We start from the raw sequence: 14,633 nt of genomic DNA, 5'->3' as shown, positions 1-14,633 counted from the left end.
AATATACATAAACACATGTGCACGTATACAGCAGTGTGCATGCTCAGGGATTGCGTTTCAACACACACAAATATGCGAGCACACACGATTGTACATATTCATGAAATCTCTCTAAAATCATTTGCATTTTCTTCATAAACTTCTTTGCATTGAATTGTTATTCTTGGAAGTAACGTTCTTCATATCTAGCAACATACCTAAGCTCATGTGGCCATTGTGCTTAAATCTAAATAGGAATATGCATTTCGCTGCATCATTGCTCGCTTCGGTTTGAATACGGATGGGATTCGCCTGGCGTAATCATGTGCATGTTGTTAGTTTGCACATTTACAATAGCCTGTAAGCTAATATCAATTGATCGGCCTTACCTGTGAAATACAGCATGAAATATCACAATGTTGATCAAGATATACTTTAACTAAGAGGTGCATGCTTCATTGCGTGTTGACGTGGTTTCATGAACATGTTTAAGGACACTTGTTGATCAGCGTGTGTCTAGACAACGAAGGGGAAATGTTACATTCGATCAATTAAAATGGTTACAATTGCCGTGGATACCAATCTGGATGGTATAGTTTGTAAGCGTTGTTTATTATAATGTAATGCGAGCGTAAATGAGTGTCCTTAAATGTATTTAGAAAACAAAGTCAGTACCTCTTAGTCAAAATCAAACTGGACAACATCATTTTGATTCTTCAGATTGTATGTCGTTGTTTAATCCTCTAAACTTGCAGCAGTTTAGAGGACATTGTCGGGTGAATATTAGCACATTTACAGGAAGCACGGACTTATATATGGAGATGCAAATCTTTATTCAAACGGAAGCGTACAATTATGCAGTTGGGATGTACATACATATTAAGGTTAAATTACAAAGGCCAGATTAGCTAATCTATGTTGCTACATATGCGGATTGTTAATGTAAAAATTAACAATTGAATGCAAAGTCCATGATAGGCCAGGACGAGAACAAAGGATTTGTATGCGAGAGGGGAGTTATAAGGGGCTTAAATTTAGGCCTCAAGACCATTTCGAGAGGGATTTCACTGAGGATAGACGCTCGACTCCTCTCTCTGCAGATTACCCTTCTCCTGCGAGACCCAGCCTGGCGAGCACGATTGCCTGGCGACTGGGAGAGTTCGTGGCGATCTCTTCACACGGGTTACAGGGACATCGACACGCCGTGCATCAACAAGTAAGTGTCTTCGTTAGTGGATAAAACTGGTAGTCGCGTATACCCGACTTACGAGACGTTACTGTGTGTCGGTTAGACGTTAGTGAGAGTTTGCTTCTTGGCGATTTGAGCCAGACATCCAAGCAGCTTAGAGGGCGCCTTTAACTCTCAACGACACCCGCGACTGTTACTCTGCTCTGAAGAATCAGTCACATGGAGCAGATACTCTCTCCACAGCGCCACGCACACACGGGCGAGAAGCCGTTCAATTGCTCTGTGTGTGGGAAGACATTTTCACGGAAATCCAATCTTAAACACTCACCAGAAAACACACACCGGCGAGAAGCCATTCAAGTGCGCTGTTTGTGGGAAGGCATTTGCTCAGAAATCAAATCTAAAAACTCACCAGAAAACACACACGGGCGTGAAGCCATTCAAGTGCTCTGTTTGTGGGAAGGCATTTGCTTGGAAATCTATTCTTTACAGTCACCAGAAAACACACACGGGCGAGAAGCCGTTCAATTGCTCTATTTGTGGAAAGGCATTTGCGGATGAATCAAATCTTAACAGACACCAGAAAACACACAAGAACGAAAAGCCATTCAATTGCACTGTGTGCGGAAAGGCATTTTCACGGAAATAAAATCTTCACAGTCACCAGAAAATACACTCGGGCGAGAAGACATTTAATTGCTCTACGAGGGAGAGGACATGTTCACGGTCATCACCCCGAAACAAGCACCAGAAGATCCGCAATGATAGGGAAGCGAAATCAAAATGTAGAATTTAAAGTGCTGCAATGAGTCCTGATAAAAATGCATCTTTCTAACCTTTGCAGGTGGATCCTGAGAGATGGCTGGATGGAATGGAGTGGCTGGAGACTCAAGTGTATTAAGTACATCTGTTAACTGTTGCCCTGTGTACATTCGCGTCTCTAAGATATATTTTTTCAGTGATTTCCAGTACACCGAGCTGGAGTGATGTTGTGAATGCTCTATAATGTGTTCAGATGAACGTATTCCTATTAAGTTCCAGAAGTGTTCACTTATTTCAGGATGACAACAATGTTATACTTATATTGATGCGTTGCTTCGTCTGGTGGTTGTATCATCGGGACTGGTAAATGTGTGGTGTTTATGGTAGAAGGTGCCATGTCATCTTCTCACAGCTAATTGCGTGTTAAAGTTTATTCTAGACTTCGTCACGTTAAGGTGGTGCTTTGCGCAGTGGTTGTGTGGTGGTTCAATTTCTAATTTGACTCTCGTGGTTAAGTGGTTTTGTTGAGCTAAAGTTGGAGAAATACTGTGATCACAACTTTGCTCAATATTTTAAACATGTTCTTTAATTTTCGATTTAAAGCTTTCGTGACTGCAGGGATTCATCTTCTTGGTTCTTTCGGTAAAGTCACATATAATGAAAATAATAAAATATTATTATTTTATTATTTCCATTCTACGTAACTTTACTGAAAGAACCAAGAAGATGTTCTTAAAATGTTTTATCATTGTGTAATAACAAAAAACTTAGTTTCAGAGTGTGCATGGATTGCACGTTCGTTGTTCTTGTGTTTGATGGCTTGGACTTCTGGACGAATGGCTTCAGTCGAAAAGGACGTCAATGGGGAAATCGACGTTTACGTGTTAGATTATTGGAATATGTTTTAACTGTTGAATTCGTGTTGGGAAATCATCTGCCTAGTTCCTTCCTGTTTGAGCATGCGTATTAATAAAGATTTCGATACGAGTGTTAACGTGAATTTTCTTGCAGATTAATAAAGACCTGAATTGTTTTTAAAGATGACTGATCGTACGTTATTTCAACCATATCCTTCCTTTAAAAAACACGGACGAGTAGACATACACACACAAGTGTGCTTATAAACACGACTGTCTATACAGCGGTGTGCATTCACACACGAGTGTGCATGTGTTTCTACGAGTTCTAACGTTAATTTACTTGCAGAACAATTAAAACCTGACATGTTAAAGATGACGAATCGTCCCTTATTGAAGAAGGGGAAAAAAAAAAATTATAAAATAATTTTATTATGTTTTATTTTTATTAAATTATAAAATAATTCGCTGAATACAATTACTTTATAAAATTATTTTATTATGTTTTATTATTTTATTATTTCCCTTCTACGTGACTTTACCGAAAGAACCAAGAAGATGAAGAAGAAAATAAAACATAATAAAATAATTGTATTATGTTTAATTTTTATTATTTTATTATTTCCCTTTTTCGTGACTTTACCGAAAGAACCAAGAAGGTTAATTTACTTGCAGAACAATAAAGACCTGACATGTTAAAGATGACTAATCGTCCCTTATTGCTACAATGTTCATAGCGAACACGTGTGGAGGCGAGTTTCAGGTGAAGCATCTCCAGCACACAAGTTTACCCTCACCTGGCAGCATCGTGGCTGTCCGCTGATCACACTCATGACGTCACACTCATGACGTCACACTCATGACGTCACACTCATGACGTCACACTCATGACGTCACACTCATGACGTCACACTCATGACGTCACACTCATGACGTCACACTCATGACGTCACACTCATGACGTCACACTCATGACGTCACACTCATGACGTCACACTCATGACGTCACACTCATGACGTCACACTCATGACGTCACACTCATGACGTCACACACACGAGCTGTAGGGGCGGGGCTCTGTCCGCTCAGTGGCGCTGTTTTCATTAATTTAGCACCACGAGCGGGGAGTCTCATCCCTGTAGTTCCCTGTTGTGGTGCCGCATTCATCACCACGTTGCCCCTCAATTCTTTGTACGACACAATATGAAAATAAGTTGTGTGTTCCACTACACATACTTACACGAGTACACATATACACTCCCTTGTCCACAGCGGTGTAGGAAAATGCACGAATGTGCATACACACCGCTTTGTACATACACACACGGGTGCACATGCATACACGAGTGCGTACACCCATTTGTGCATCTATATATACAACACATATGTATAGATGCACAAATGAGTGTAAATGCATCGGGGTGTAGATACATGCACAGTGTAATTGCACACAGCAATATACATAAACACATGTGCACGTATACAGCAGTGTCCATGCTCAGGGATTGCGTTTCAACACACACAAATATGCGAGCAAACACGATTGTACATACATACACACGTGAACAGACCCACACGTGTCCATGAACGAGTGTAAATACACACACGAGTGCACATGCACACGAATGTACACACACAGCAGTACACACCCATGTACATACACATGGCTACAATTCCCTGTTGTGATGCCGCATTCATTACCACGTTGCCCCTCAATTCTTTATACGACACTATTATAACAATAATACACGAGTACACGTATACACTCCCTTGTACACACACCCACACACTAGTGGACATACACAGCGGTGTAAATACACACACGCTTACAAGCGATACCATTTCGATTATCATTAAAAGTATATGACAGCAATCGTAATAATTTTCGTGGATTAAATTAAACAAATCACCTTGATTGTTCTGACGCGGTCATATCAACACAAGTACTTCAATATTTTTATAAAACAAAGTCAGCACGGTATAAACTTGCACCTCAAAGTCCAAATCACAATTTTAATACTTCAGTCTGTAATTTCCCTTGGTAACGCCTTTGAACTGGCAGCTGTTTGCAGCACATTGCAGGGTGAATATTAGCAGACTAACCCGAATTATGCGGTGACATGAACATTAGTATTCAGGCTTAAGCTCAATGGCAAGATTAGCAAAACTATTTTCCTAGATATGCAGATTGTAATTTCCAAAAATAACAATTGAATGTAAAGTTCATGAAATGCAACGTCGGTTGTTTAGTTACTGCAGCTACATACTATTAACATTCCGTCCCTTTATTAATGCTACCCCTACCCCCTCCCTTTGATGCTGCTAATCCTGCATAATGCACGGGCATAATATGACTTTGAAACCCCCCACCCACCTCCTACGCATTTCACAAGTAGTACTAATCACGTACCTGCAGTTCCCATAAATATGCTAAATCCCTCTTGATATGCAAACTCTTGGAACCTCCGAGATCAACCAGCCTGCACAACAAAGGCTCATTCCTAACAGCGTGTTTCAGTCGCACCGAACCTCACAACAATAATATCCTCCCACCCTCAACCAGTATATACACAAGGACTGTTTTCTTGGAATTTATCTTACTTGATATAGATATCGTGATTTGACGGTTCCACCTGAAGACAGAAGCTTGTGTTGCCTCCGAAGCGTCGTGAGAATTATTTTATTATGTTTTATTTATTTTATTTTATTATTTCCCTTCTATGTGACTTTACCGAAAGAACCAAGAAGATAGACAAGCTCTGTTGCTAGATATGCAGATTGTAATTTCCAAAAATAACAATTGAATGTAAAGTTCATGAAATGCAACGTCGGAGAACTTCATCTTTCATCAATGCAACATCATTCCAAACGACCCCACCATTCGTGTGCTGGTGTCATTGACCCAATTCGATTGATACCTGTGACTTTCAGCTTTCCACACCTTACGCCACGCTCCCACGCCCCCTTCATTCGTTTTTAAATCCTTTATATTAAGTTCACTTGCTTGCTTGCGCGCTTACGACCGTGCAAATCTTTCGGTCGTTTTTTAACCCACTTCCGTGATCCAATCGAGCTGACGTTTTGCTACACAGACTCGTTGTGCGTGACAATTCATTTTCGTGAAGAAATGTTTCCAAAATTTTACACTTTTTAGGGGATTTTTTTTTTTATATTTAATTACCAATTGCTTAATGGTGGTAGGCAATCATCTGACCCATATGTGGCAGCCATCTCAAGCCAGAGGACGAGAGGACTCTAGACGCCACGCATATAATGGATTTATAGTGAAAAACTTTGTTTTTACGGGTTAATTTTTTTGTTTCTCAGAAGGAGGCACTCCCTGTTGTTTGCCAATCCCCTGCCACGAGTAAAGTTTTGAAAAAACAACCCCCTTCCTTCATTGACGGTGTCGGACGGTAACGCTGTGGTGGATGTGAGCAATGTCCCGGAGGGAAGGCTCGTAGCCACCACAGTGGCCCACGAGGTCTTTGGACGGGTGCGAGGGGCTGGTAACCCCTCAATAGTCAATGCAATTACCAAAAAAACTCGTCACAAAATTTAAACACGTGCAAAATATTGAACACATACACACTGCTGTATATACACACCGAAAGTCGTATGTTACAGACTAAAAGGTGATGATTGTTTTTGTTGCGTTTCTTTATTGTGAAGCTAAACCATTCAGATGATTATTCAAAGTTTCACTGGTTAAACTGACGATATAAATCTTAGATGCCCCACAACACTGAAGTACGTTATACTTTTGAAAAAATACGCATTCAATTCTAATTCCCTCTGTTTCCACTCCAAACGATTGGAATCATTAATAATATTTTAAATGGTTGCCCCATGTTTAATGAGTGTAGTGAAGAAATTAGTTTAGTTTTTTTCATTCCATTTGTTTGCATTTGCTACGGCACACTGGTTGAGATTATTCTTCCCATTTATGAAATTTCTCTAGAATAATTTACATTTTCTTTATGAACTTCCTTGCATGCAATTGTTATTCTCGGAAGTAACTCTCCTCATATCTAACAAACCTAATCTCATGTGGCCATTGTGCTCAAGCCTAAGTAGAATTTTGCATTTCACTGCATAATTGTTCGCATGCTTTTGAATACGGATGGGCATCTCCTTGCATAATCATGTGCATGTTGTTAGTTTGCACATTAACAATGGCCTGTAAACGTCTATCAATGTATCGGCCTTAACTGTGAAATAACGCCTCAGATATCACAATGTTGATCGATATATACTTTAACTAAGAGGTGCATGCTTCATAGCGTGTTGACGTGGTTTTATAACTATGTTTAAGGACACTTGTTGATGAGGGTGTGTCTAGACAACGAAGGTGAATTGTTATATTCGCTCAATTAAAATGGTTGCAATTGCAGTGGATACCCATCTGGATGGTATAGTTTGTAAGCGTTGTTTATTATAATGTAACGCAGCTATTATCACATTTCAGTCTATAGCAGAAAGTCCCGTGTGTTGTTACGCTGCTGTGTATGTACAGTGCTGTGTGCACTCATGTGTCTATATATTTTCCACGTGTTTTCACGCAACAGTCGGGAGACCTCGTTGGCCGCTGTGATGGCTATGAGCCTTCCCTCTAGGACATTGCTCACATTTACCGCAGTATGTATCGATATGGAAAACAGACATGACAACTGCGGGCCGCGGGAATTGAATTGCATTATAATTACTAGTATCACATTGTGGTCGTATTAAAATCACACTATCCACTGCTGGATCTGCCCTTTCAATGGATTCATATATACACAGTATGATTATTTGACGTTAACGTATTGATTTTTTAACTGTTGAATTCCTGAAAGCTTCCAGCTGTAAGTAGCAGCTCGGCAGGACTGTGGGGTTTGTGGCCGAAACGTCGTGAGAATTGTTTTATTATGCTTTATTTTTATTATTTTATTACTTCCCTTCTACGTGACTTTACCAAAAGAACCAAGAAGAAGAAGAAAAAACTTCAGGCATTTCAAGAGGGGTTGGTTTGTTTTGAATAGTTTAGATCACCCACCCTGCGTGTCTCTGGGACCACCCGATACGCTCGCGATCCACCGCAGGATGACCCCTTCATCCCGACATTCACACCTGAGCCTCCGCGTTCCCGAACACTCGCACACCCTGAAGGCACTTGTCGCCTTACATGGCGTCTGCCACCGACTGTTGGGCCACATTCCCTGGTGTTGGCCGTGAGCATGAATTTAACGTGACCGAGAATTGAGCTGTGCGCTAACCACTACACTATCTCTACACACACGCGAGTGTGCATGCACAGCAATATTAACGTCAATAGTGTTTTGCAGATTAATAAAAATCTAATTTTTTAAAGTTATCTAAGCGTTCGTTAACTGTACAATGCTTACAACAAACACGTGCACACACACACGAGTCAAAGTCAAGTGTACTTACACAGCAGTGTAAATACACACACGCTTACAAGCGATACCATTTCGATTATCATTAAAAGTGTATGACAAAAATACTTCAGCCTGCATTTCCCTGGTAACGCCTTTGAATTGGCAGCAGTTTGGAGCACATTGCAGGGTGAATATTAGCCAATTAACGCAAATTATGCGGTGACATGAATATACGTATTCAGGATTAAGCTTAATAGCCAGATTACAGAAGCTAATAGCTAGATATGCAGATTTAAATTCCAAAAATAACAATTGAATGTAAAGTTCATGAAATGCAACGTCGGAGAACTTCATCTTTCATCAATGCAACATCATTCCAAACGACCCCACCATTCGTGTGCTGATGTCATTGACCCAATTCGATTGATACCTGTGACTTACAGCTTTCCACACCTTACGCCACGCTCCCACGCCCCCTTCATTCGTTTTTTGTTTATTAGAAGGAGGCACTCCCTGTTTTTTTCCAATCCCCTGCCACGAGTAAAGTTTTGCAAAAACAACCCCCTTCCTTCATTGACGGTGTTGGACGGTAACGCTGTGGTGGATGTGAGCAATGTCCCGGAGAAAAGGCTCGTAGCCACCACAGTGGCCCACGAGGTCTTTGGACGGGTGCGAGGGGCTGGTAACCCCTCAATAGTCAATGCAATTAGCAAAAAAACTCGTCGCAAATTTTAAACACGTGCAAAATATTGAACACATGCATACTGGTGTATATACACACCGAAGGTCGTATGTTACAGACTAAAAGGTGATGATTGTTTTTTTTGCGTAACGTTTTTATAAACCACGCTTTCAAGCTAAACCATTCAGATGATTATTAAAAGTTTATGACGGAAATTATAACAAAACACACTCGTTTGCTAAAAGCGCCATGCTCAACACGAGTGTCCTTAATATGTTTATTAAACAGGTTCAGAACAGTATTAACTTGCACCTATTAGTCCAAGCTGGGGCCGGCTAGTTTTTTTTGGCTAGTCCCGTATGTGTTTGTTGTGTGAGGTGTCTTGATAGCAGTCGTTTTCCACTGTAGTCCTGGCATCTGCTGCTCAGATTCCTTCCACAGCTGTGGTCCCAGTGGCACCGTCTCTCCGGGGGGGAACCATGTGGTGTGTGTGTGTGACGTGTATCACGGGGTGTGTGGGTGTGTGCCTGGGATGTGTCACGGGGTGGGTGGGTAGTCTGTGGTGATAGTGGTCATGGTTGGCAGCGATCCACGACCACAACAACCACCCCTACTGTGTGGTGGACATGCCACCACAAAGCAGCACGCGGCGGAGGAGTGAGGTGATCGCTCTCGCCACGCGAGCAAGGCCCCCTCGCTTCCTCTTCTTTCCCTGCATCAACAACAACAAAAACAACAACCGCCATTCGCCACTAAGTGGCGGTGACGTCACCACGACGCTTGTGCCAGGCCAAGTGCACCTTGAGGAATACCACGTGAAGTGTCGAACGCCCGCTGGCAGGAGGTTACGGGGCAGACCCAGCAGGTGCCACGGGTCGACTGACCGAGATGACTGGCTGATGCACCACCTGTGCCCCCTACTGTACCAACTTGTTGTGCTTTAGCCACCCGGCGCTCCGCTCGTTGTTGTGAGCGTCGCTCCTCCGCCCTCCGTTGTTGTTGGAGGGCGACTGCCTCCAACTGCCCAGTAGCGTCCTTCACGAGCCTGCATCACCACCCCCACCACCTGCACATCCTCCACCTCCTCCTTTGTCTCGTCCTCCATCTCTTCCGTCGTGAGAATTATTTTATTATGTTTTATTTTTATTGTTTTATTACTTCCCTTCTACGCGACTTTACCGGAAGAACCATGAAGATGAATCCCTGCAGTTTAGAGGACATTGTCGGGTGAATATTAGCAAATTCACAGGAAGCACGGAATTATGCATGGAGATGTATGTAATTATTCAAATAGAAGTGTACAATTACGTAGTATAATGTACATACGTATTAAGGTTAAATTACAATGGCCAGATTCGCTAAGCTATGTTGTTACATATGCGGATTGTTAATGTAGAAATTAACAATTGAATGCAAAGTCCATGATAGGCCAGGCGAGAACAATGGAATTGTATGCGAGAGGGGAGTTATAAGGGGCTTAAAATCAGACCTCAAGACCATTTCGAGAGGGATTTCACTGGGGATAGACGCTCGACTCCTCTCTCTGCAGATTACCCTTCTCCTGCGAGACCCAGCCTGGCGAGCACGATTGCCTGGCGACTGGGAGAGTTCGTGGCGATCTTTTCAGACGGGTTACAGGGGCATCGACACGCCGTGCATCAACAAGTAAGTGTCTTCGTTAGTGGATAATCGCGTGTGTAGTTCGACTTACGAAGCGTTACTGTCTCGGTTAGACGTTAGTGAGAGTTTGTTTCTTGGCGATTTGAGCCAGACATCCACGCAGCTTAGAGGGCGCCTTTAACTTTCAACAACAACCCCGACTGTTACTCTGTTCTGAAGAATCAGTCAAATGGAGCAGATACACTCTCCACAGCGCCACGCACACACGGACGAGAAGCCGTTCAATTGCTCTGTTTGTTTGCAGGCATTTGCATGGAAGTCATCTCTTCACAGGCACCAGAAAACACACATGAACGAGAAGCCATTCAAATGCTCTGTGTGTGGTAAGGCATTTTCACGGAAAACAATTCTACACAATCACCAGAAAACACACACGGGCGAGAAGCCGTTCAAGTGCTCAATTTGTGGGAAGGCATTTTCACGGAAATCAATTCTGCGCAATCACCAGAAAACACACACGGATGAGAAGCCATTCAAATGCTCTGTGTGTGGGAAGGCATTTTCACGGAAAACAATTCTACACAGTCACAAGAAAACACACACGGGCCAGAAGCCGTTCAATTGTTCTGTGTGTGGGAAGGCATTTTCACGTAAATTAAATCTTAACACTCACCAGAAGACACACACGGGCGAGAAGCCGTTTAATTGCTCTCCAAGGGAGAGGACATTTTCACGGTCATCACCCCAAAACAAGCACCAGAAGATCCGCAATGATAGGGAAGTAAAATCAAACGGTGAAATTCAAAGTGCTGCAATGAGTCCTGAAAAAAATGCATCTTTCGAACCGAGGCAGACGGATCCTGAGAGATCGTTGAATGTATCGGATGTAATGAGTCCTGACGACAATTCCTGTTTCGACCCCATGCAGTTGGATCCTGAGAGATGGCTAGATGTAGTGGATGTAATCAGCGCTGAAGACAATTCCACTTTCGACCCCATGCAGTTGGATACTCAAAAATGGCTGCTGGAGTGGCTGGAACATCAAAGTTTTGAGCACTTCTTTTAACTGTTGAAGTCCTGGAACGTGCATGTCTGTATCTCTGTAAGATCAATTAATAACGTTCAACTCTTTTTTAATCAGTGATTTACAGCAGTACCCAAAGCTAGTGTGATCATTTGAACAAATATGTTTGATTGCACTGTGCGTTTGAAGCATTTTCACGGTTAGAAAACACTTCACAAGTCATCAGGAATAAAAAGCTTAATTCGAAAGTGATGTAATGAGTTCTAAAGGAAATTCCACTTTCGACCCCATGAAGTTGGATCCGGAGAGATGGCTGGATGTAGTGGAGTGGCTGAAGACTCAAACGTATTGAGTACATCTGTTAACTGTTGCCCTGTGTATATTCGTGTCTCTTAGATATATTTTTTCAGTCATTTCCATTTCTCCGAGCTAGAGTGATGTGAATGCTCTTTGATGTGTTCGGATGAAAGTCTTCCGTTTAAGTTCCAGAAGTGTTCACTTTAGGATGGCAACAATTTTATACTTCGAAAGATACATTGCTTTGTCTGGTAGTTGGATCATCGGGAATGTTAAATGGCTGGTGCTTATACTAGAAGGTGGCATGTGTTGTAATCTTCTGGCAGCAAATGATGTGAGCGTGCTGTCTTGTTTATTCCAGACGTTGTCACGTTAAGGTGGTGCTTCGTAGTCCTATCGGATTACTTGTTGATGTGGTGTGATGCGCAGTGGTTGTGAGGTGGTTCAATTCCTGATTTTACTCTCGTTGTTAAGTGGTCTTTTTGAGCTAAAGTTGGAGAAATTCTGTGATCACAACTTTGCTCAACTTTTTTTTTTATCAATGTTTAATAAGTAAAATACCTTAAAATTATACGTTTCAGAGTGTGCGTGGATTGCCCGTTCGTTGTTCTTGTGTTTGATGGCTTGGACTTCTGGACGAATGGCTTCAGTCGAAAAGGACGTCAATGGGGAAATCGACGTTTACGTGTTAGATTTTAAGAATATGTTTTAACTGTTGAATTCCTGTTGGCAAATAATTTGCCTAGTCCCTTCCTGTTTGAGCAAGCGTATTAATAAAGATTTCGATACGAATGTTAACGTGAATTTTCTTACAGATTAATAAAGACCTGAATTGTTTTTAAAGATGACTGATCGTACGTTATTTCAACCATATCATTCCTTTAAAAAACACGGACGAGTAGACATACACACACAAGTGTGCTTATAGACACGACTGTCTATACAGCGGTGTGCATTCACACACGAGTGTGCATGTGTCTCTACGAGTTTTAACTTTAATTTACTTGCAGAACAATAAAGACCTGACATGTTAAAGATCATTAATTGTCCCTTGTTGAAGAAGAAAAATTATATATTTTTAATTATGTTTTATTATTTAATAAAAAAAACATAATAAAAACATTTTTAACAAATTTTTATTATGTTTTATTTTCATTAAATAATAAAAAAAAATGTCATTTAAAACAGAATAAAATAACTTTATAAAAAATTTTTTTTATTTTTTTTATTTTATTATTTCCCTTCTACGTGACTTTACCGAAAGAACCAAGCAGGTTAATTTACTTGCAGAACAATAAAGACCTGACATGTTAAAGATGACTAATCGTCCCTTATTGCTACAATGTTCATAGCGAACACGTGTGGAGGCGAGTGTGCACATACAGGGGTGTACATACAGACATACAATGCAGTGTACATACACACGCGAGAGTGCATGCACAGCAATATTTACGTTAATACTTTTTTAGCAGATAAAAAAAATCTGATTTTTTAAGTTATCTGAGCGTTCGTTAACTGTACAATACTGACAACAAACACGTGTACACACACACACGAGTCAAAGTCAAGTGTACTTACACAGCAGTGTAAATACACACACGCTTACAAGCGATACCATTTCGATTATCAAGTATATGACAGCAATCGTAATACATTTCCTGGATTAAATAAAAAAAAACACCTTGATTGTTCTGACGCGCTCATATCAACACAAGTACTTAAATATATATAAAACAAAGTCAGCACGGTATAAAGTTGAACCTCAAAGTCCAAATCACAATTGTAATACTGCATTTCTCTGGTAACGCCTTTGAACTGGCAGCAGTTTGCAGCACATTGCAGGGTGAATATTAGAAAATTAACGCGAATTATGCGGTGAGATGAATATGCGTATTCAGGATTAATCCACAAGTAATGACTAATCCCATATCTGCATTTCCCATAAATATGCTAAATTCCTCTTGATATGCAAACTCTTGGAACCTCCGAGTTCAACCAGTCTACACAACAGAGGGTCATTCCTAACAGCGTGTTTCAGCCGCATCGAACCTCACAATAATAATATCCTCTCAAACTCTACCAGTATATATACAAGGACTGTTTTCTTGGAATTTCAGATTGTAAATTCCAAAAATAACAATTGAATGTTCATGAAATGCAACGTCGGAGAACTTCATCTTTCATCAATGCAACATCATTCCAAACGACCCCACCATTCGTGTGCTGATGTCATTGACCCAATTCGATTGATACCTGTGACTTACAGCTTTCCACACCTTACGCCACGCTCCCACGCCCCCTTCATTCGTTTTTTGTTTCTCAGAAGGAGGCACTCCCTGTTGTTTGCCAATCCCCTGCCACGAGTAAAGTTGTGCAAAAACAACCCCCTTCCTTCATTGACGGTGTCGGACGGTAACGCTGTGGTGGATGTGAGCAATGTCCCGGAGTGAAGGCTCGTAGCCACCACAGTGGCCCACGAGGTCTTTGGACGGGTGCGAGGGGCTGGTAACCCCTCAATAGTCAATGCAATTAGCAAAAAAACTCGTCGCAAATTTTAAACACGTGCAAAATATTGAACACATACACACTGGTGTATATACACACCGAAGGTCGTATGTTACAGACTAGAAGATGACGATTGTTTTTTTGCGTAACGTTATTATGAACCACGCTTTCAAGCTTAACCATTCAGATGATTATTCCAAGTTCATGACAGAAATTATAACAAAACACACTCGTTTGCTAAAAGCACCATGCTCAACACGAGTGTCCTTAAATATGTTTGTTAAACAGGTTCAGAACAGTATTAACTTGCACCTATTAGTCCAAGCTGGGGCCGGCTA

At 41.3% G+C, this 14,633-nt stretch overlaps 1 pseudogene; it reads left to right on the top strand.

Annotated features, from left to right (window-relative positions):
* LOC144738295 (uncharacterized) overlaps nt 1-11,408 on the top strand; it is a 44,885-nt pseudogene extending 33,477 nt beyond the window's left edge.
* The last annotated feature ends 3,225 nt before the right edge of the window (nt 11,409-14,633 follow it).

Source organism: Lampetra planeri, chromosome 81 (genome assembly GCF_965212315.1).
Source record: "Lampetra planeri chromosome 81, kcLamPlan1.2.h2, whole genome shotgun sequence".
Taxonomy (NCBI): Eukaryota; Metazoa; Chordata; class Hyperoartia; order Petromyzontiformes; family Petromyzontidae; genus Lampetra; species Lampetra planeri.
The sequence above is the reverse complement of the archived record's forward strand: the minus strand, read 5'-3'. Positions and strand labels throughout refer to the sequence as shown.